We start from the raw sequence: 24,697 nt of genomic DNA, 5'->3' as shown, positions 1-24,697 counted from the left end.
CAATGCTTAGACCCTAGGCTATGCATAAATCTGCTAACCTGTGAGACTACAAACTGAATATCTGGCCTCGTGTTGCATACATAAATGAGGCATCCAATAGCAGTTTGGTAAAGAGTGACATCTGCAGGATCACCAACATCATGAAGACTCAATTTCAAACCTGTTTCCATGGGAATGGCAATAGGTTTGGAATCCTCAAGTCAAAACTTCTTTGCCTCTTTGGCCTTCAACTTAGGACACTGCTTGATCAAGTGATCATTAGCTTTACAATTAAGGCAACGCATCTTCTTTTTTCCCTTATCACCAAAATTTCCAAACGAATTGCTACCAACAGAAGCATTAGGAACAAAAGTTTTACCACTCGCAACAGAACCATAAGAAGTGGTTGAATTGATGTTACCATCCTTTCTTTGAGAAGCACTAAAAGCATGTTGAACTGCACGCTACCTAGTCTTGTTTTTTCAAGAAAGTGACTCTTGCAACAGCAATGTGCATAATGCATCAAACCTGATAACTTTTGGAATTTCTTGCGTCATAAGTCTCCAAAAACTAGCAAAAGTCTGGTAAGAATCTGGTAAGGCATCAACAAAAGTCTGCACAAGGGAACTATCTGAAATGACTTCACTTGCAAAAATAAGTTGCTCATTGATATCCTTGACACCAACAAGGAAAGCGTCCATACCATCTTCCTCATGCATTCAATTCTAGCTCTTTACGCATCAAAGCAATTTTAGCCTCACTGCGGCTTGCATAAAGACCTGCTAGAATATCCCAAGCCTGTTTTGCATATTTCGTTGAACAAATGCGAGGAGTAATGTTGCACTTCACAGACAACGCAATCAACGCATGAGCATGCGCATCCTTTACATCCCAACAAGCTTGTTCTGCCATAGGTAAAACAACTCTAATAGCAGTAATCCTTGCAGCAAGACCTGCAACATCGCCTACATCCTTAGAACTAGGACGTACATCAATGTCCTGCACAATATTCCAAATGCCCTTTGACACAAGAACGTGTTGCACCATGTAAGCCCACATAGGGTAATTGTCCCCATCCAACCTGTCCTCAGCAACAGCAAACATCTCGAAAACATCTTATTGTTGTCAGCCATGGAAAATGTATGCACTTGATGTGAAAACTGCCCGAAATGAGGAGAAATTAAGTGAGACCAGCACGTGCTATATAGTACAACCCGCACTAGACTGTATGGGACTTGTTATGCAGAAAATGGCACTGAAAAAAATTATGCACTAAATGATGAAATTGCCTGTGCAGACCTACCTGTAGTGGAAACGGAGGCCGAAATGAGCCCGAATCATAAATTTGAGCAGACTAAGCTCTATGAACTTTCCCAAAAAAATTATCGACCTGTAAACGCTCGCTAAAGCTCACAAAAATTGGAGAAAGTGATCAGGCGTGTGCTGGAGATGCTGGCGACTAAGCCTGAGAGGATGCAACCTGCTCTAATACCAATTGTTGGAATTAGGGTTGCAGAGAAACGCACATAGCTTGGAGAAGACGAAGGAAGCTCAAGGTACACAACTGAGAGTGTATTACTTAGTGTGCAATGGAAAGATAGATAGCCCTAGAATGAATGGGTGTACAATGCATGGGGGGTAACAGTTTGTGTATTAACTTGGAGAAAGTTTGTAACTAAACGCTTTTGGACATTCTCAAACTCTTTCCAAGTACCTTGAGATGCTCCCGCCCCACACTTCAACTCCATTAAAGAAGAACCGGTGTCACCAATCGATAGATTTTATTATTGTCCTTGGAGGTCAAATATTACCTATGGGACCAAATTTACATGTAACATAGTATGTGTATGGTTGATGAGGGACTCTTGATGCTCCAAAATTGTGGTGATGAGAGTCGCAATGGAGAGCCCACACTGTGGCTGGGAGAGGAAAGTGTGTAGGTCTAAGTCATGGTTGAAAATGTGAGAGAAGCAAGTTTGGATGCGACCAAAAGCTGAGGAGTCTAGTAGTGTGTGGTACTCAAACTCTCAAACTTGCAGTGAGCATAGTGTGCACAATCGATTTGACTCTTCTCCATTGCCCCAATGCCATGTCTCTCATCGAAGGGAATGGGAGCTAAGCCAAATGGTTGCGATAGTGTGTATTGCAAACAAGGGGATAGGCTCAAGGATGTAAGTGTGAGTACGGTTTCCTCTTTCAGAGAAGAACATGGTTTTGTAGTTGGGGGCAATATGGGTGGTGTAATGTATGAAGCGTGACCCAATGGATTTCTCCCAAGCCGTAATACATTGGTGTTGTAGAAAAGCTTCATTCTCTTGGGAGTCAATCGAAGCATCATGTAGAAAGTGTAATGCATCCCATATCCCAAACCACTTCTTTATATCTTGCATCCATCCCGTGCTCAAGATCTTGCTTTTATGCGTCTTTTGAACTTTTTGGCTTGCTTCCCATGCAATTGTAGGAAGTCGATGTGAGGCATTTTGATGCATCTTTATCATGTACTCCACAACCTTTCCATACCCATAACCTCAATTGGAAGGGATCCCAACTCAAGAAGTAGGAGCATATATGGTGTTTGTGTCTTAACTTGGAGAAAGTTTGTAAGAAAATGCTTTTAGACATTCTCAAAATCTTTCCAAGTAGATTTTGAGATGCTCCCACCCCACACGTCAACTCCGTAAAGAAGAACCAGTGTCACCAATGCATCAAAAAGGTACTTCTTGAGAACCCAACACTTGATGTTTCCTGCATTACAAATGTTCTCAAATGCATAATATGCTCTCTTTTCTGCTTCCAAATGATGCATAGCACATTTATGCCACTTGTGATTGGACAGAACCTCAAGGTCAAGGTACTTAAAGCTCTCAACAACTTCAAGTGTCTCATTGTTGTACACAATGAATGGCTTCTCCTTATAGTTGGTTTTCACAAGCATAACCTTTGTTTTGGATTCTTCACAATCAGCCCACTATGCAAGAAAAAGTTTTCAAGGACAACCATAAGCTTTTGTGCATACGCATACAACAAAGGCATGATTACTGCGTTGCAAATAGTGACCTCTTCAATGCCTTCTTCTTGCATAAAGTCAAATACCATTTGTTCCAATCGATCAATACATAGACCAAAGAGAGTTGGTGACAACGGACCAGTGCTTACAATTTTTTCAAATTCTTCTTTCCCTGTGCAATTGACACATCACCTTCTCATAGATTTGAGAAACCGCAAGCATAAACTCACTTGGCACTTGAAGTTCCTCCATCCCTCTCCACAAATTGTTATGTGGAATCATATCAAAGGCTTTCTTAAAGTCCATAAAACAACAATACAATCGCTTGCCTTTCAACCGACTTTCCTCCGTGAGAACACAAAGAGTGACAAGATGATCAATGGTGCTATGGCATCGACAAAAACCCTCTTGTCCTTTTGCACGCTTTTCATTCTCTTCATCCCAATCACTCAATTTTATCTGCATTATACACCCAAACAACTTTACCATAAGAGACCCAATCATTATAGTCCGGTAGTTATTTACATTCTTTACATCCCCTCCTTTATGCAAAGGCTTGACCCAGTTAGTACTCCAATCATAAGGCATACCATGTTGAAGCGCAAGGTTGAACATATCACACATCCACTCATGCATAAAATCTCCCGTTCATTTGATCATCTCCGACTTGATACCTTGAAGATCTCCCGCTTTGCAAGTGGCCAACTTTTCAAGTCCATTAAATACATCCTCACTAGTAAAACAAGAGGGCATACATGGGAGTGAATCATAAAATGGAATTTTTTTAGCATTTGGTTGCTCATATAATTGGTTACAATGTGTGTACATATCCACAAGACTTAAGTTACCAAAATTCTCAGCCCGCTTGCCCCTAAAGTTTCTCCAAAATCTTTCACATGCATGTGCCTTTTCTTGGACTTGGAAAAGTTGTTGCTTTACTTCCCACCTTCTTCTCTTCTTTCAAATCAATGCCTTGTATGTATGCAAATGACTTTGATAGTTGTATTTGTCCATAGTTGCATCAAGCTTTATCAAGGACTTTTGAGCATCTTGACATTCTTTATCAAACCACCTTTTGCATGATCTATCTTTGTTAATACCATGGAGATTCTTTGGCATTCTTCGGCACAAGAACAAATAAATTTCTTGAAAGCTTCCCATTTAGTTGCTTGTCCACATGCAAGGTCAATACATAAGGTCCAATGATCTGATTTTGGGGTCCATTGGCCAAACTTAAAACTCTTTATGTGATACATGATGGCTTTGGAGAGTAGCATATAGTCAATCACAGTATCCCCATCATGTTTTCTACATGTAAATCCATTGGTTCCACTCTACAAAGATACACCATTTGCAATGAGCGTATCCCTGCTATTACACATTTGTAAAAGTAACTTTCCGTAGTGATCCGGCTCAAGGGGGGATCATAATGAGGAATGTAGCAATCAGCTACAAAAATGGGTGCTCTTTTTTGTGTCATAATTTTCAACCATACATAACATTTGTACTTATCATCTTTCACAATTGATACAAAATCTTCCAATCCTTTCTTAACCATACAGGCTACCCCTCCTTGCCCTCTTCATTGCTTGAGATTCTTTGACCACATCAATGAATGTACATTGTAATCCTCCAAGCCCTTAATCCTTTGTGTAGAGAGAGAGAGAGAGAGAGAGAGAGAGAGAGAGGAGGGGTGAACTTCGACCAAAAGGAGACATTGCCCGCATCTGGAGATGATGGGTTAAGTAGTGTGTGCACAATAATGCATTGCAAGGGCTTGACTTCACTCAAATTGCTGGCATTAGAGGTTTGAGACGATGTGAACTCCCTGCTCTCCACTCTCCGTCGCCTTGATGAGTTGCATAACACGAGCATAGCACCACTTCTTTTATTATTATCTTGTGATATATATATATATATATATATATATATATATATATATATATATATATATATATATATATATATATATATAGAGAGAGAGAGAGAGAGAGAGAGAGAGAGAGAGAGAGAGTTAACCACAAATGAACTTCTTGTATTTTTGTCTTTTAATCCATAATTCAAATTTACGTCAGCTGGAGAAAGAGAGAGAGAAAGAGAGAGATTGAATTATCATCCACGGAGGCCATATATGACCCATGGGACCAAAAACACAACATTACAACAATTCCTTCTCAGTGCGGGCGGATACATGTCGGTTAAGGACTGAGGGTGCATCAAGAGGGTAGAGTAGAGAAAAAGGGAGAACAAAAACCTAAGGAGGGTCGGCTGAGGGGAGAGCCGGTTTGGGATTTTGAAACTCCTGGATGATTGCTTTGCCACCTCGGTAGACTGCCCATTTGCCTTGCTTACGTGCTTCATGCATCTTCTTGAGCTCGCTCGCTTTACTCTTGAGTTGATTCATGGTCAATTCTTCAACAATCCAAGGCTTTTTTCCCTTGAGAAGTCGAGATTGACATAGCAGCTTCATACATTCATCTTTGTCCTTGAAAGTGAGTATGCAATGCTCGGGTGGCACGTGTCTATGTGTATTGTTGATCCAAGCAACAATTTTGGGCTTGATGTAGACAAGTTGAAGAATGTCATTGAGCTTGGTGATTGCTTCTTGAAGGGTGTCCTCCGTGGTACACCACGGTGAGTGTAACCCCCAAATCCTAACCTTGACGCCAAGAGATTCTTTGGTGGATGCATGAATAGGTGGTACACTAGCTACCCATTTTTGGGGGTGGTAGCAAGGGGGTGGGCTAGTTGGTAGCTAGGTGAGTAAACATTGAGAATCTTTTATAAGGTTTTATTTGAAAATTGTTCATCAAAAGGCTTGAGCAGCGAGCTGGATTTAAAAACTTTAAAAATTATCTTTTCAGTTTCAACTGGTGTGTGAAAGTAGTGCGGGGGGGCACCTTACTCCATGACGCCTCCTGCTCGTCAGTGGTTGCAGAGGGGGGACGACTCAGGTGGCCAAGAAACTCCTGCAACTAAAGCAAAATCAGCCACAATTACTGGGAGGCGGAAGAGGGCCCGTCATTCATCTCCCTCGCCCGATCCTCCCTCGGACTCCCCTACTGGAAAGAGGAAGAAGAAGGTCTTGACTCCTTCACCAAAGCCCTGCACTCCTATAGCAAAGAAACATTCAAAAATGGCAGATGTTGTAACCCCCAACACTGAGGTACTACTGCAACTTTCTTTTGCTGGCTGTCTCTGCACAATTTATTGTTGTAACTTGGTTCCAAGGTCCATGTAAGCTCTCTTAAGCTTGCTTTGAAGCAAACCTAAGTTAGAGGCTAGATGTTTGTAGATGCATTCAAGCTTCATAAGCTAATGTGCATGCATTCAAGCTTGCATTGAAAACCCGTGTAGAGGCATGCATTCAAGCTTGCATTGAAAGCATGTGTAGAGGCATGCATGCATGCATGCATTCAAGTAGATATATTTGTGCACATTGCATTTTTGACTGAACTTCAATTGGCTGGCTGCACATGCATTCATGTCTTGTGCATAGTTGGGACCATACTCGTATGGATTGCAAATCATAGTGCTATGAAGAAGCATGAATCAATGATACTCTATCAGTGTGGTAGATACCACCTGCAATACTCATTTAATATAGGGAAAGTGCATCAGAGATCATCAAGATTGTAGCATTCAGCATTCTGCAAAACACATAACAAGTTGGTAGCATTATTTTAGCCAGCTACCAATCAAAAAGTTCATTTACCAAAGAAATACCAAGGTGGTAGTTACATGGTAGCTATCTGTCTGGGACATAGGTAGTTGTACCACCTATTCATGCACCAGCCCAACCTGCTTCTACTCCTGCTCAATGCAACAATTGATGTTTAATGTGAAAACTTTTGTAAAATTGTGATATTATAAATGCTCACCATGCATAAGTTATCTAAGTTTTTCGTAAATTTATGGCCGTGTATGTTTCAAGCTTAGGTGTTGAACCATACTCCAATCATACTTCCATATCCGTATGCGTTTGCCGTATGGAAACAACTATCGTCTTATGTTCTTCCGTGTATTTTACGGGAAAAGGCCGTTGGTGCACTCCATATGTGCCATTTGAAAGGAAGACAATTTTTTGCATGACAAAGTGTCAAGCACATGAAGTATACGACCTCCCCAACTCTGGAGTGGATGCTCGACTGCTGACTGATGCAGATTTCACCAACAAAGATTGGTTGAAATGGTTTAAGGAGGTGCCGAAGAGGGGCAGCAAAATAAAATGTAGAGATGTGAAGCCAGAGCTCTGGAACAGGTTTTATGTATTGTTCACATCCGTGTATCAAGAACCTCCTGGCAATTATGGTATGGAGGTGACTAAAGGATTTGCTAGAGGCTTTCTATATGAGCAGTTGGACAGGTTGACTGGGCCTTGTTTTCAGAAAGTATTGTCACAAATATGAATCCAGGCAAATTACATGCAAAGAAGCAGCAATGGGTAGCTTTCCATTCCTCCTCTACCCCTAACAGTTCGCGGAGAATGACGAGGACTCCAGATCATTTGGAGGCACCCCAGGAAACTCCGATCGATACAGTGGATGATGTGCAAAAAAAGAATTTATTTGGTCCATCGTCTCTTACAGAGTTAGATATTGTTTACAACAGGATTGTAAGCAAGCATTCTTTTGCATTGTCAGAGTATAATGAAGCTTTTAAGAAGTTGAATTGCTTCACACTGATGTGCACCGAAATGAAGGTGCCAACCTCCTAGTGGAAAAGCTCAGAGGCCAGTTGAAAGATGCAAAGGCTGCATTACTAAAGGTAGAAGGTAGCGACGATGTTGTGGATGCAATGAAGGTGGAGCAGCTTAAAAATATTTTCGATAGGTTGTCGCTAACACTCCAAAGATTGCAAGTGGTAGTTTGAGGAGAAGGCACCACTTGATGCTGTGGATAGTGCTCTAAAGGAGAGAGATTTTACACAGGAATTGGAGGAGTGTGCACAGGCGCAGATGGATTTTGTGAAGACCATGCAGGTCAAAAGAAGTATAGTTTTGTTGTCTACACCTCTGCCGAAAGTTCCACCTATGGATATGGGCACCTTGCCTTTGGACAAAGTTTGCAGTGCTTGTGGGTTGACGATGTACGACAATGATGCACTTGGCATGTTTTTGCTGCTCTGCAATCATACCTTTCACATGTACTATTTTGGCCATCTTGTTGCAAGCAAAGAAACATGCATGAATATGGGATGCATGCAACCGATTTCGCATACCATGCGGTCTTTGGTGATCCTCGGCAGTACGAATGCCAATTTCCAAGGAGTGCAATCAGACACCAAACCCTCATCAGAGCCCTTAAGCATGGACCATGGTATACACCCTGCTGCATTTTGTAGCACTGAGCTTAAATTTATCTATTTTTTTGTGTTTCTGTTACCAAGGGAACCCTGCTAATTGTAGCTACTAATACAAGACTGGTAGCTACTAGTACAATACTGGTAGCTATTACTCTCATAGTGGTAGTTGTCATGCTAATCCTGGTACAGCTAGCTACCAGTATGGTTGTGGCTACCATTCTTCCATGAGCTACTATTCTCCCATGGAAGTCTTGCTGGTGGCAAGGTAGCTACCATTCTTCCATTAGCTACTGTTTTACCATGGAACTCCTGCTGGTGACAAGGAATTTATCGCTGTCAACCCTGGTAGCTACCAGTATAATAATGGTAGCTACCATTCTGCCATGAGCTGCCATTCTGCCAAGGAAGTCCTGCAATTGACAAGGTGGCTACCAGGATTGCATTGGTAGCTGCCATTCTGCCAAGGAAGTCCTGCAAGTGACAAGGTGGCTACCAGGATTGCATTGGTAGTTGCCATTCTGCCATGAGCTACCATTCTGCCAAGGAAGTCCTGCAAGTGACAAGGTAGCTACCAGGATAACATTGGTAGCTACCATGATAGCATCTGTAGCTACCATGATGGCAGGGGGCAAGGTAGCTACTAGGATAGCATTTGGTAGCTTATTAGTGCTTGCCTGGTAGCTTCTATTGTCATGCTAACCCTGCATGTAACTTGAAAACTTGTTCTTAATTTCTTATTGTGAAGAACAGAATGCAAGGTGTTGGTACATGCTGAGAAGGAAGATGTTTTAGATAAAGGTTGTTGCCAGGCTTTTATTCTGTTAACCACCACTGTTAGATTACTTACTACTAGGATAGCATTGGTGGCCCCTATGTCATCTTGGTAGCTCTCAGTCAGCCAGCTACCAGGATGGCATTGGTAGCTACCAAGATACTGTTGGTAGCTATCAGTGGTAGCTTCCACTATCATGCCTGGTAGCTTCCACTGGCATGATGTAGCTACATGTAACTTGAAACAAAAAATTCTTAATTCCTTAATACTTTTCATGACTGTAGAGGCTGAGCCAGAGACTACAGTTGAGAAGGAAGGTGTGTGAAGGAGTACGAGCGGAAGTGTGACGCGAGAGAGAGTGCGAGAAGAAGAGCACGACGATATGGTGAACTCGCTCTACTGAAATGTGTAGAGCATAGTGAGTTCTTATTAGGTTTTTACAAAAGAATATGTGTACATACCTGGAGCCCCGCCCACTTACCTGGGCGACCACATTGGGCTTTATACCCCAAAAACCTCCCACTTAAAGTCCAATGTGGTACTTTAAGTGTGAGAGAAGCTACTATACAAGCTAATATACAAGAGATGTAGAGAAGTGATGTACTACCCTACACCTAACTGCTTGCGAAAATGCGCAAAGCTCTCTGAGGGAAGTCCTTTTGTAAGTAGATCAGCAGGATTTTCTGTGGTGTGAACTTTGACAAGCTGAAGTTGCTTATCCTCAAGCATTTCCCTGATGAAATGATACTTCACATCCACATGCTTTGTCTTTGAGTGATAAACTGGATTGCGAGCCAATTGTATAGCACTTTGACTGTCACAATATAACACAGACATCTCTTCTTTGATTCCCAAATCTGTTACTAGTCGATTAAGCCAAATTGATTCTTTGCATGCCTCTGATGCTGCAACATATTCAGCCTCTGTAGTAGACTGAGTAACACAATCTTGTAATCTAGAACGCCATGATACTGCTCCACCAGCCAATGTAAAGACATACCCTGACGTAGACCTTCGGTTGTCTAAGTCACCTGCATAATCTGAGTTTGTAAAACCCTTTACACTTAGCTCCTGAATCCCATAGCATATACGCATACTCTTTGTAGCTTTCAGGTATCTCAATATTCCTTTCACTGCCTCCCAATGTTTCTTGCCTGGGTTTGACATGTATCGACTTACTACTCCCACTACAAATGCAATGTCTGGGCGAGTAGCAATCATTGCATACATCAAACTACCCACTACAGACGCATATGGAATCTTATCCATTTCAGCCTGTTCTTCCTCAAACACAGGAAAATCTTGTTTGCTAAGTTTCACATATGGTGGCAATGGAACAATCAATGCCTTTCCCTTCTCCATATTGAAACGTTGCAAAACCTTGTCAATATACTCTGTTTGAGATAACCAAATCAACTTCTTTGATCTGTCTCTCTCAATGCGCATACCAAGTATATGACTTGCCTCACCCATGTCTTTCATGTCAAACGATTTTGCCATTTTTGACTTCAAAGCTGAAATTTCTTCCAAGTGCTTGCCAGCAATCAACATGTCATCCACATACAAAATAAGGATCAACCAACTGCCATCCTTAGCCTTCTTTGTATATAGACAGTGATCGAACTCACTACGTTTGTAGCCTTGAGAAAGCATAAACTTGTGGAATTTATGGTACCATGCCCTCGGTGATTGTTTTAAGCCATAAAGACTCTTTAACAACTGGCATACCCAATCTTCCTTGCCTTTCTCAACAAACCCTTCTGGCTGCTGCATGTAAATTTCCACATCTAAATCACCATGCAAGAACGTTGTCTTGACATCCATTTGGTGCAACACCAAATCTAATATGGCAACCAATGCAAGAAAGCATCTCAATGTAGTCATCTTGACCACTGGAGAGAAGACTTCATCAAAGTCAATGCCTTGTTCTTGCTTAAAGCCCTTGGCAACAAGCCTTGCTTTGTACTTTGGCTGACTATCATGAGCGGTGATCTTATACCTGTAAACCCATTTACAAGGTAGAGCCTTTTTGCCCCATGGTAATTTAACTAGCTTCCATGTCTGGTTTTTATGCAGAGATGTCATCTCTGACTGCATGGCCAATTGCCAATTCCCGGAGCCCTTCATTTGCACTGCTTCCTTGTAACATGAAGGCTCATTGCAATCAGTCAACATGACATAGTTCATAGATGGAACAAACCTATCAAGAGGTCGCGTGAAACATCCAGATCTATGCACAATAGGTGGCTCAGGCTCAGCCACAACCTGTGGTTCCACTCTATCCTGTCCTTGCTCCTCTTGAGCCCTGACATTATGTCTTGCACGTGCAGGTCCATCTTCTTGGAAGACAACTCTTCTAATCTCCTCAACCCTCTCTGGTTTAGAATGATATTTGGATTCATTAAAGTGAACATCATTGCTGTGGACAACCTTTCTGGATTCAGGATCCCAAAGTCTGTACCCCATCTCACCAGAATTACCATAGCCTAGAAAGATGCACTTTCTACTCTTTGGCTCAAGTTTGTTCCTAAATTCCTTTGGAACGTGAGTATATGCCTCACAGCCAAAGACTCTGAGATGCTTGTATGAGGGCATTTTGCCTGACCATACCATCTCTGGCACTGAATCCTTCTGCAAAACCTTGCTAGGAGATCTATTTACAAGATGAACAGCTGTTGATACAGCTTCAGCCCAAAACCCATTTGGCAGCTGTGCATTAGACAACATACTTCTGACCTTCTCTTGTATGGTCCTATTCATCCTCTCAGCAACACCATTTTGAGGAGGATTGTAAGGAGCAGTAAGTTCACGTTTTATACCTTTTGACTCACAAAAGTCCAGAAAGGCCTTTGAAACATACTCTCCACCATTGTCAGTGCGTAAGCATTTAAGCTTCTTGCCACTCTGATTCTCCACAAGTGTCACAAACGTTTTGAAAACACTAAACGCTTCATCCTTGTGCTTGAGAAAGTAAACCCATACTTTCCTCGAGTAATCATCTATAAATGTCATAAAGTAAGAAGCTCCCCCTAGAGATAGGTTAGCCATAGGTCCACACAAATCACTATGAACAAGTGCCAACTGTGTATCTCTTCTACTGCTTCTATGCTTATGTGGCTGTTGTGTTTGCTTACCATACAGACAATGTTCACAGAATTCAAAATCATTAAATGAAAAGCCAGGCAAATAACCAGAACGAGACAAGATTTCCATTCCCTTCTTGGACATATGTCCTAACCGGCTATGCCACAAAGAAACGTTCGGCTGCTCGGTTACATTGATTACATTTTTAGAGACATTTGATACATAAATCATGTAAAGTCCTCCAGACTTTACTCCATGTGCTACTGTCATAGAACCCTTGGATATCTTCCACATGTTCTGTCCAAAAGTGGTGACGTAGCCAGCATCATCAAGTAAACATGTGCTGATCAAGCTCTTTGTAATTGCGGGAACATGTCTCACATTCTTCAGCGTGAAAGAAGAGCCATTCTGAAACTTCAATTGAACATCTCCAACACCTAAGATTTCACATGTCTGCCCATTGCCTAGCCGAATATGATCTTTAGTGGTCACATAAGAGGTAAACCACTCCTTGTTTGGAGACACATGAAGTGATGCCCCTGAGTCTATAATCCAGTCACTCAGTGCATTTCCATCAGATGTTGTAAGAAGAGCTGAGTCCATTGTATTCTTCAAGAAGTAGATGTCTCCTGACACTAGACTGTCATCCTCTGCAACAGTGTTTGTCACATTTATTTCTTGAATCTTCACTGAGGACTTGTTCTTCTCACTATGGTCTTCAGCTTTCTCTTTGCCTTTTTCTGCTTTCCATTCTCTGCAGTCTCTTTTCATGTGACCCTTCTTGCCACAATGGTAGCATTCTATGTCACTCTTACCTTTAGCACTGCGGGACTTGCTACGAGACTGATTCCTCTTTCCACCTTTGTACTTTTCTCTGGTCCTTCCCCTGACAACTAAGGCTGTTCCTTTGCCTTTTTCCATTGTCTTTCTATTGGTTTCTTCAGTAAGCATACTTCCTTCTACACTTGCTATGTTCAAACCATCTGGAGGTGCAGAATTACTCAAAGCTGTGCGAAAAGTGTCCCATCTTTCCGGCAATGTGATCAACAGGAACATAGCTCTAACAGGTTCATCAAACTTGACACCTTGAGCTAACAACTGACTATAGATTGTGTTGAATTCATTCAAATGATTGGACATAGGTGTCCCTTCTTTCATCTTCAAGTCAACAAGCTTCTTAAGCCAGTATACCTGTGAAGCTACACTCTGCTTCTCATAAAGATCACTCAGCTTTAACCATGCTTGATAAGCCGAAATCTCGTCTGCTACAATGAAGTAAACGCTTTCTGCCAAAGTCAGCATAATGGTAGAAAGTGCCAATTCATCCATTTCGCTCCATTCATCTTCATCCATATCTTCTGGTTTTATCCCCTTGAGCTTTATAGGTTTTATCTACTTCTTTTGTACCAACACGTGCCAAATCTGCTTCTTCCACAATGGGAAATTGGTTCCATCTAGCTTCTTGATATTGTAAAGAGCAGTGTCCTGTGATCCAGCCATAGCTACGCTTCACAGTAGTTTACTTTTCTCTGTAAACTGACCTCTGAACCAATATCAACCTATCAAATGAACCAAGAAAGCTTCAGATTCTGCAAAAATTTTGGCAGAGTCTCCTTTGTAAAATGGCTCTGGTGTACTAAAAACAGACTAAAAAACAGCTCAAAAAACCACTCTCTCTAACACTGTAAGCTGTGGGTAAACCTTTCCTACACCTGTACTGTCTCTGACTGTCCTGTCACTGTCCTGTAAGCATAGACTGCGACAATGCCTCAACGGCAGTAAAGCAAAGATGCAATCCCAACTGTCTAACTCACAGTCAATACATCTTAGCTACCTATCTAAGGGTGCTCGAGGGATCGCTCCAAGACCTGTATCACCGAAAGGATCTCAACATTCGAGAATCCCCCAGCTCAATAAAACCTCACTCGACCCTCAACAAAGGCTGCAGTAAATCTGACAGTACATAGACTTCCCACAAAGTCATACATCCACAAATTCCCACTGTATGCTGTAACTTCTTCAGCGGTTGTTTGCTGCGTGACTCACAGCCAGCAAACCCTCAACAGACATACATCATCTCTGACAATACATCCCATGTGGAAGTACCTGCAATGTCAGGATGAAATCTGGAATATCAAGCAGCAAACACAAGCTACCTGATGAACTGGTGGATGTCGCCTACAGTCTGTGTGTAGATGCGCCCGTGTCGTATGTGACACGCCTCCAAGAACTGTGAGCCGTCCTTCGATGTGTAGACAGCCACAAATCAACACTCTGGGAGTGTCCATATCCTCAGCACCTGCAGTCGTAGGCCGAACACCCCAAATTTGCAGAGTCGGATCTACACCCGCTGAGACCACGTAGTCGAAAATGGCCTGCGCAGACCTTTGTTGAAGCCGAACGGTGGCCGAGATGACCTCAGAAGGAAATTCTGACAACACCAAGCCCTTCGAGCTTTCCCACAAGATTTGGGGCCATGTCTTCGCCTGTGGAATTTCACTCCAATCTGAGTTGGTGACTCTAGCCTCCTGCAGTGCTGCCCCGAGCCTCGATCTGAGCTCTGATACCAGTTGAAGGAGTACGAGCGGAAGTGCGACGCGAGAGAGAGTGCGAGAAGAAGAGCACGACGATGTGGTGAACTCGCTCTACTGTAATGTGTAGAGCATAGTGAGTTCTTATTAGGTTTTAACAAAAGAATATGTGTACATACCTGGCGGCCCGCCCACTTACCTGGGCGACCACATTGGGCTTTATACCCCAACAGTGTGTTAGAGAAGTATAGTCTTGAGAATGGAGATCAAGCAAAAAATGCTCCTTCATCAATGAAGGACAATGAAGTGTCAGACAGAGACACCAGTCCCTCCAATGGAGATCAAGCAGAAAATGCTCCTTCATCAATGAAGGACAATGAAGTGTCAGCCAGAGACACCGGTCCCTCCATCCTGCAGACCATACAAATGATGCAAAGGGAAAGAAAGAGAAAGATGACACGTGTTATTTTTTGTTTTGTTTTTTCCTAAAGGTAGATAATATTGTTTAAGGTTCTTTCTTGTTGATTGTTTCTTCTCTCTTGCAGATGGAGCTGCCAAAAAGCCTACAGAGGATACAAAAGGGCAAACAAAGACATCAATGGACCAATTAGCCATAGAGACTGGAGAAAATAGTAACATGGAATCTGGAAGAAAAGGTGCTACAACAACCAAAGTCAGAAAAAGACTCTAAACATAGTCTCGATATTTTTGCTTTGTAGCCTATCCCCATTTTTGGCTCTTTTCCTAAATCCTGTCACCGTTTTTGGCTTTGTAACAATTCTCCATTTCCTATGAATCAAGAAAGCCAAAATCGATTTTTTTTTTGTCATGTCCATCATTGTTGTTTATCTCATTATTGTTTTTATGTTCAAATGCTACCACTAGCAACATTGACAATCTTGATCACATAATAAGTATGATAGCACAGTCTACTATGGAAGACCCTCCTAATGTAGATGGTTCATTTAGAGTTGAGGGCCAAGTCCTATGTGCTAGCATCATTGATGACCAAGAGGATAAAAACACTGAGTTTTTTTTCCTTAGTACAGGTGAGGACACGGAGATTATCATGAAAAAGTTTGAACCAGGAAGGGAAAATAGTGATGCATCTGTGGATGCAGGTGGTGATGCAAGTTGTGCAGTTGGTGCAGTACGTTGGTGCAGGTGGTGCAGGTGATGACACTGAAATTACAATTTTACAAGAAGCCAAGTGACTTATGGGAGAAAAGAGGTCAGTACATTGCTATGTCCACAATTTTAGTGGATGACACACAGTACAAGCAGCTGTGGAATCCTCCAAGCACTTTCTGCATTGTGAAGAATATGGAAAATCAGACTCCCACTGAGATTCAAGGATATCTTACAACAACTGTAAGATCTTGGCTCACGGCTTGGCTTTGTGCGGAAGATCGCCTCAAGTATGCCGAGGATTGTGCTCTGCCGAGACCGATCAATAACCTAAGCGTTAGGATCTCAAAGCAGTGGCGTCTAGAGTATTACGGCTAGATATATTATCCTGACATGTAACCATGATAAGCGATGTAAACAGTCAACCATTTACTGACTTATGGAGTATTTTGCTCACTTGTAATGATGACACAATGTACTAATGGAGCTTCCAATGCTCAATGTAGTAAAGCAGCTTTTTGTTAACTTGTACACTTGTTTAAGTTTTCGCATTGTTCATCACTGCACCTCCACAGTTGCACAATTACAAGTACTGTTTTACCATGGAACTCCTGCTGGTGACAAGGAAGTTCTCACTGTCAACCCTAATAGCTACCAGTATAATAGTGGTAGCTACCATTCTGCCAAGGAAGTCCTGCAATTGACAAGGTGGCTACCAAGATTGCATTGGTAGCTGCCATGAGCTGCCATTCTGCCAAGGAAGTCCTGCAAGTGACAAGGTGGCTACCAGGATTGCATTGGTAGCTACCATTCTGCCATGAGCTGCCATTCTGCCAAGGAAGTCCTGTAAGTGACAAGGTAGCTACCAGGATAACATTGGTAGCTACCATGATAGCATCTATAGCTACCATGATGGCAGGGGGCAAGGTAGCTACTAGGATAGCATTTGATAGTACTGGTAGCTTATTAGCGCTTGCCTGGTAGCTTCTATTGTCATGCTGACCCTGCATGTAACTTGAAAACTTGTTCTTAATTTCTTATTGTGAAGAGCAGAATTCAAGGTGTTGGATAGACATATTATCCTGACATGTAACTATGATAAGCGATGTAAACAGTCAACCATTTACTGACTTATGGAGTATTTTGCTCACTTGTAATGATGACACAATGTAGTAAAGCAGCTTCCAATGCTCAATGTAGTAAAGCAGCTTTTTGTTAACTTGTACACTTGTTTACGTTTTCGCATTCTTCATCATTGCACCTCCACAGTTGCACAATTACAAGTACTTAACACAGCTTCTGATACAACGAAATGTTAAGGGCAGCTACCCGTCTGCATAGTAGCTACCCTTGCAGCTACTTAGCTACACTTGTTTAATTTTTCTATGTCTGTTCATTCTATCTGCCTCATGATATCACATAGGCATTTTAGACACGATTCGAGCAATTGCAAAACAGGGTGATGCTCAGCACAGAGATTACATAGATTCCCCCAAAGAAAAAAAAAAAAGGAAAAGATGCTGAAGGGCCATCAAAAGTAGCTTAGATTAGAACTAAGAATGCTATACATCAAAAGGAGTGCTATTGTAAATAGACTCATATGTTTCTGAGGAAAGTAATAATTTTCTTGTACGTCCCACTTTATGCATTGGGAACTTAATAGCTCGTACAAGGTGGGATTGCAAGGTGGCTTCAGGCTCAGAATTTAATAGCTTGAACTCATAGGGATTTTCTTTTGCTTGTTCGCACCAAACTCCTTTGACAACAAATGAGCCGGCATTGCAAACATTCCCCCATGCATCTCTTAGCAAAGCTTTAGTTTGAGTCTTTTTTGCTGTACATTTCAAGACATAGAAATCCACAAGCTCCTTATTGTCATGAGGAGCTATAACAACAAAATTGTCACCAACAAGAAGTGCATCACTCAACGCATCATGGTGTCCTTCATATGCAAACTCTTCAATCTCATCATCATCTTCGACATCATCTGTAGGTTCAAGGGTAACGTAATTCCATGCAGAAACGTGTGATTTGTTTGAACACCTTCTCCAGCTTCCTTGCAAACAAGCACTACAAAAGCATGAGAATTGCCGATACCTAAGAAGTTTTCCATTTGTTAAGGAGTAGACGCTGACACAATGTAACCCACGTGCATTAGGCACAGATTTACAATCCCGACGTTGGCTTCTATCCACATCACCTACTTTGACCTCCTAGAACAGTCGAGTAACTGGTCGTACCTACGAAGAATACGTGGCTGTAGCACCATTGGACATGGTTTCTCTCAAAAATGGCACCACATCTGCTGCACATTGTAATTTCACACAGTTTGGCTTTAGCTGCTCCTGAGTGAGATGCCTCTTAATAACAGCACCTGCACCATCATGTTCGCCCTTCCCATGACCTGAACCTGAAAAGTGATGTGTCATTTTCAAACTTGTCAAAGTTCCATATCAAGCAACAAAATAAAAAGGCCTCTTTGCTTTGAACTGCGAGGCTGCTCCATCTGACCAGACCCAATGTTCTTTGAGCGATATGCCTAGCTCTTTCAACCAACCATAATGGAGCATAAAGCAATGCTGGACAAAAAGAGTATCATGGCTTTTGTCATCAGATATATAGAAATGATAGTATTTTTGGACACTACCTGCAATCCTCACATATGTAATGTGAACGAAGATTGTCACCTGGCTAGAAAACCAATGCATCGATTGGATCTCGTTCTGTTCTTTGAAAGTGTACCACATCTTCAGGGAAGATACATAGACAATCTTTAAACTGCTCGGCCTGCCATCTGTAAACAAAATTGTGCTTTATACACTTACTCAGATGATCCTTGAACAGTATGAAAAGCTGCCCGCACTGCATCTCCTTGTGAGAAAGAACTTTTCTTTTCTTCTTTTTCCCTGAATCTATTTCGCCAACTTCAAGGTCATCAAAAATCTTAATTGTTACCATGCGTGCACCATTTAACTCTTCAATCGGACAAATTGGTAGCTTCTTTGAAGGGCCACACGAAGAGGAGTGTTACCATGCACCGAGCGATTTTTTCCGAGCAAGGACAAACCCGAGCAACTGTTTGTACACAATATAGTAAATTTTATCCTCAACATAATACTTATTGTTTGTTATATATTCATGCACCATAACAAAAAGGTTTATCAATGGATAGACTACCTCCTAAATTCCAAAAGATCAAAGTTTACTTTTAAGAAAATAAACACAATATTTGAAAATATTATCTTCTCTCTTAGGCTCGCTTGGGCTTCACATGTTTTTAGCATAAAGTAAGATTAACAGACTAATAAGAAGTCTAGCCTTGTACTTAATGCTCAAGTCATCATAAGTTTCTTTTTGTAAGGTCATTTGTAGTGCTCCTGTGTCTAGTATGTTGGTTCTTGATTGTCATTTATACTTGAGAGCATGTGAATCCTTCCTCATCTTAGACGCATCAATTTGATAGCAATTTATTGCACCTCATTAGTTCATTTATACATCAATCATCTTTTCCATGTCGTCTTGCCCTATCTATACTACAAGACTGTGATCTTCATTCAAAGACACCCTTCTTACACGACACATTTCCAGAAAACACCATTAATTATGAAAGACTTCTTTTGTTACAATAAAATCATGTTTTTCCTTAATTGACCAACATAGGACTTTTTTAATCAATTTACAAAAATAACAACCAAAATTTATAGAGTTCTATGCCTAAAATTTTCTAGAAAGGCATCGTCATAACTGGGGGAAAAATTAGTTGTAAATAAATAAAATAATTAGGATCTTTTTATCGTACAATGTGACGCAGCACTATGAAGCCTCCTACAATCCTTGGTTATATTTTTTTATTAATGCGTTGTACTATGCCACGCAGCACTATGAAGCATCCTATGTTGTTAGCGCAGTTGATTGGAAGATGTGTGTGTGAAGCAGCAAGAGTTCGAGTCCAACTTGCTAAGTTTTTGGTTGGGGGACTATTTCGCGACCTACCTTGGCCAGAAGTCGACGCAGGCAAGCTGAGAGAGAGAGAGAGAGAGAGAGAGAGAGAGAGAGAGAGAGAGAGAGAGAGAGAGAGAGAGAGGTGCTCGCCTCTTCTCCCTTACCAAGCCATTGTAGCTTGAGCTTGAGCTTGCCAACCCACTTTGGCTAGTATGCGGGCAGAAGTAGACGCAGGCAAGCTGAGAGAGAGAGAGAGAGAGAGAGAGAGAGAGAGAGAGAGAGAGAGAGAGAGAGAGAGAGAGAGAGAGAGAGTTGTGGCGTAAAAGCCTGTGGAGCCATCGCCAAGGGCCTCTGAAAGCAACTGCAATAGCCAAAGAGAAGGGCGGTTTCGACTTTGGAGACGATTCGGCGTATGCCACCTGCCTCAAAATCCTCCGGATAGTAGGATATAGAGGGAGTCCTACGTCAAGAAGATACATCTTAAATACACACACACATACGCCTACCGAAAAACATGGGGAAATCTGAGGTGAGTCCCGCATGTCGTAATTCTAGAGAGAAGGCCAAGGGAAGGGGGGCCTTGCTCAAACTCTGGTAAGTCTGGAGATCGTACATTTTCTTTTGCCCAATGGGTGTCTGCCATAGAAAGAGGACACACGCCTCGTCCATCAAAGGTTTGGGACAAGTACACCTTCAGCAGCTCTTCAACCAGATCCCAGAATTGCTCTTCTTCAAGGACCTCGATGGAATTGGAGCCCCCTCCTCATACCATGATGCTAGCGTGTTTTCAAACTCTTGAAGGCTAGAGCATTGGCGAAGGCTGGCCCCCGAACGCACACAGTATTGGCGGCATTTTGAGAGGGCAGACTCCTGGAAGGTCCATACGCGGTTCTGCCAACGAGAGATGAGGTCAAAGGGGGGAACGCCGGGGCCGATGGGTGCCATTGGGTGGCCGATGTAGTGCAGGAAGATGATGGTGGAATCCGCGCTGGCATAGATCCAGCCCATGTGCCGGATGAAGTGCGTCACCTCCTCTTCATCGTGCTGAGCAATACATACCCCGTCGTGCCATGCATATCGTACCCCTGTGACCTGCACGAGAAGCTGGCACGTCATCTCTAGGATGTCTCCGATTACTCTCTGTTGCAAGCCAGGGTCTTTATGCATGCCCTTGCAAGGTGTTTTCGCTGCATCAGCCCTTGGCACTTTGACGCGCATGCATAGTCGAAAACCTCGTACACATACATAGTCAATGATACCTCCGCCTCCTCTGAACCCAACCTCTCACAATTTTTAAAAAAAAACTGTGAGAGAGGGAAAGAGAGAGAGAGAGAGAGAGAGAGAGAGAGAGAGAGAGAGAGAGAGAGAGAGAGAGAGATGAACGATGGCGTACATTGTGCGCTGTGAGGGCATGGTGAGGGCGTCCTCAGCATCCTCGTCCATCGCTCCCTTGCTACCTTCCCTCCAGTCAACTTTCTCACAGCAGTCAAGAAGGAAATTAAGCTCCGCTTCACATAGGGGTAGCAAGAGCAGGCCTTTGCTTCTGACAGTGCATGCAGAAGGGCGACGTGGGGATGGCATAACTACAGCAGAAAGGATTATTTCTGCTTTTGCGTACCTTCTCCCTTTCCTAGATGGTGTACAATATGGACAGTATTTTCTCACACACTTCCCCCAAGCCCAGGTAGCCTTTAGACCTCTCTATCCGCTCCTGCGTGTTTACTCCAGCACCCCTTTTGCAAGTGTTGCAGTTTTCTTTGGCCTCTATTTCCTGGTCGTCCGGAATCCAAACTTCAATCTCTATGTACGCTACAACACCATGCAAGCTGTCATGTTGGATATACTTCTCATTCTCCCGAGCCTTATAGAAGGCATTTATCATCCACAAAGCGGTGTTGGCTTGGAGATTCTTGTGGTGTTTTACAATACTGTTTTCTTTTATCTGGTTGACTGCTTCCTTCTTGGAAGTGGGTCATGAAAGACTCCACGCCTTCCTCTTGTTGCAGATGTTGCAGATGCTCAGGTCATGTGAGTTGGTGCACCATTCTTTCATGTAAGCTTACAAGAAATTGTGTAACACATTATGTAACAGCTTAAACTAGAAAATATAGTATTTGCAAGTGTAGTATATCCAGTTTCTTTCAAAAAAGAGAGAGAGAGAGAGAGAGAGAGAGAGAGAGAGAGAGAGAGAGAGAGATAAGCCAATACTACTTGCTTGAGGCAGTTAGCGTTATAATCTTTGCTAACAACCTACTCACCATTTTGTGCTGTGTTTTTTTCAAGAGAAACCACACCGTCGAAGCCAATGGCATCTCGCGAGAAGCTTGACCAGAAGGCCCGCGCTAGAGAGATGGTCGTTCCTGGAGGCACTGGAGGCAAGACCTTAGAAGCGCAGGAGCGCCTTGCGAAAGGGAGCAGCAAGGGAGGGTAGACACGAAAAGAGCAAATGAGGATAGAAGGATACCACAAAATGGGAAAGAAGGGTGGGCTCTCCAACCTGGAGCAGTTTGGCGGTGAGGTAGCTGAGGAGAAGGCAGTGCCATTCGATGAGTAAAAAATATAGGACTCAGTAGAAAAAATGTCCCCAGTTACGTCATCAGTGCATATTGTATCTTTTTGCTGTGCTCGATGGGAATTACAATCTTAGTCTACTACTAGCATTAGTTTTTCGGCTGCAGATTAGCTTAATTAGTGCACATATTGTATCTTTTTGTTGTGCTCGGTGGGAATTGCGATCTTAGTCTTCTACTAGCACTAGTTTTATTGGCTGTGGATTAGCTTCTGTAAACTTAAAGCTCTTGCTTTTGTAATTAAAACTACCATCTGCTATTTAGCTTTGCAAGTCTTTTAGTTTGCTTTACAAAAAAAAAAAAGAGAGAGAGAGAGCTAAGTCAGTCTCCATCGTTCTTTTTTTAACATCTCTCTCTCTCTCTCTCTCTCTCTCTCTCTCTCTCTCTCTCTCTCTCTCTCTCTCTCTCTCTCTCTCTCTCTTTGTGATCTGTACATGCTTCGGCATAATTTTTCTTTGTCGAAAAAAAAAACGATGGAGATTGGCTTAGCTCTCTCTCTCTCTAGAGAGAGAGAGCCTCTCTCGCTCTCTCTCTCCTCTCTCTCTAGAGAGAGAGAGAGAGAGAGAGACTCTCTCGCTCTCTCTCTCCTCTCTCTCTAGAGAGAGAGAGAGAGACTCTCTCGCTCTCTCTCTCCTCTCTCTCTAGAGAGAGAGAGAGAGCGAGAGAGGCTCTCTCTAGAGAGAGAGAGAGAGAGAGAGAGAGGAGAGAGGAGCTAGAGACTAGAGAGAGAGAGAGAGACTCTCTCGCTCTCTCTCTCCTCTCTCTCTAGAGAGAGAGAGAGAGCGAGAGAGGCTCTCTCTAGAGAGAGAGAGAGAGAGAGAGAGGAGAGAGGAGCTAGAGAGAGAGAGAGAGAGAGAGAGAGAGAGAGCTAAGCCAGTCTCTCTCTCTCAGTTCAATCTAGAGAGAGAGAGCGAGAGAGGAGAGAGGAGAGAGAGAGAGAGACACACACAGAGAGAGAGAGAGAGAGAGAGCTAAGCCAGTCTCTCTCTCTCTCAGTTTTTAAAAAAAACTTTCAGAGAGAGAGAGAGAGAGAGGACTTCCAGCGCCCACATCTTCAAATTGGTTGTTCGTGGTATCATCAAAAAGGATGTACAAGTGCATGTGCATGAAGATGGTACCTTGGAAATCAATGGGGAGTTCAAGAATGTGAAAGAGAAAGGACCCGTGACATGGTATGCCGCAGAGAGCTGATCGCTTGGCCGATTTGTTCGACAATTTCAACTTCCTGATAATGTCAATTTGGATGATGTGAAAGTTGTAGTTGAAGCTGGTGTGCTAACCGTCACTATCCCTAAGAGACACCAAGTGAAATCCGTCGCCAGAAATGTGCCTGTTATAAGCAAGCTTTAACAAACCTTGCTACTTATTTAATGTGATACTTGTTGTTGTTGCTTGCTTCATCAGAAAAAATGTAAAAAGGAAATGGTATGGTGGCCGTCAATGTGCGTCTTTCTTTGTTAGAAAAAGATGGAAAATGCAACGTGCTAGTCGAGGATATGCCTGGAAAATCTTTTAAGGGTGTGTTGGCGCCGCTCATGCACATATGTCCGCACCCAACAATTTCCAAGGAGAGGAATATCAAGGAGAGGAATATCAACATGCCATTGTAATGGTTCCAAGTGTTCTAGCCCATCAAAGGAAACACTCTACCCAAACCTTGTTCAAAGGGTTTTGTCGATCAAAAATTTGTGGTTGATTTACCATTAAAAATAGTTGCAATCTTGAATTAATTTTTTGTTGTACTTGAAGTCACCTAAGATATCATGTTTGGTTTTTTTTTTTGTATATGTGCCTTGGCCTATATCGCTCGTTTTAGGGATTGCTCGGAAAATCTCGCTCGAGCTTAGAGATTCCTCCACGAAGAGCATTCGCCAATCAAACACTTCAGTGCAAAAAAATTTGACCTGCTAGCCTTCGAGCATAAAACTGACTCCCAAAGCTTTGTAAGGCTAGGGAACTGATTTGTCTGAGCACTACATTTCAAATCTGCACCACAAATATCACATTGACAACTACACTCTTTCCCATGCACACCATAAGAAATCTACCTTATATGGTTTACAGCATCCCTCAAGAATGACATTTGAATATGAGTGATGCAACAACAGCTGTAGCGATCTCGAAGCTTGCGTACAAAATAAGCTTTCAGCTTTTCAAATGTCCTTTGGTGAATTTGTACCTCTGGGTGACTCTGTTTGAAGGCAAGAAAGAATTCTACCTGCATTAAATAATGATATTCAGTACACTTATTGGCAAAATCATAACTTATTGTTGACATGAAAAACGGAGATCAATCTGGTGGGAGCTAGTATAAGAATGGTAACTAATACTTTTGTGATTAGTGGAAGGAGAAAAGTTACAAGAGCCTGAGTCTGATAGT

The 24,697-nt window shown here is 42.4% G+C and overlaps 2 pseudogenes; both read left to right on the top strand.

Moving 5' to 3' along the window:
* The first annotated feature begins 7,074 nt into the window (after positions 1-7,074).
* On the top strand, positions 7,075-16,183 carry LOC147457922 (uncharacterized; annotated as a pseudogene).
* A 4,948-nt stretch (positions 16,184-21,131) lies between these two features.
* Positions 21,132-21,779, top strand: LOC147457921 (protein TIC 20-v, chloroplastic pseudogene; annotated as a pseudogene).
* Positions 21,780-24,697: the final 2,918 nt, after the last annotated feature.

Source organism: Adiantum capillus-veneris, chromosome 5 (assembly GCF_014529385.1).
Source record: "Adiantum capillus-veneris isolate H3 chromosome 5, ASM1452938v2, whole genome shotgun sequence".
Classification (NCBI taxonomy): Eukaryota; Viridiplantae; Streptophyta; class Polypodiopsida; order Polypodiales; family Pteridaceae; genus Adiantum; species Adiantum capillus-veneris.
This window is presented reverse-complemented; position numbering and strand designations above follow the sequence as displayed.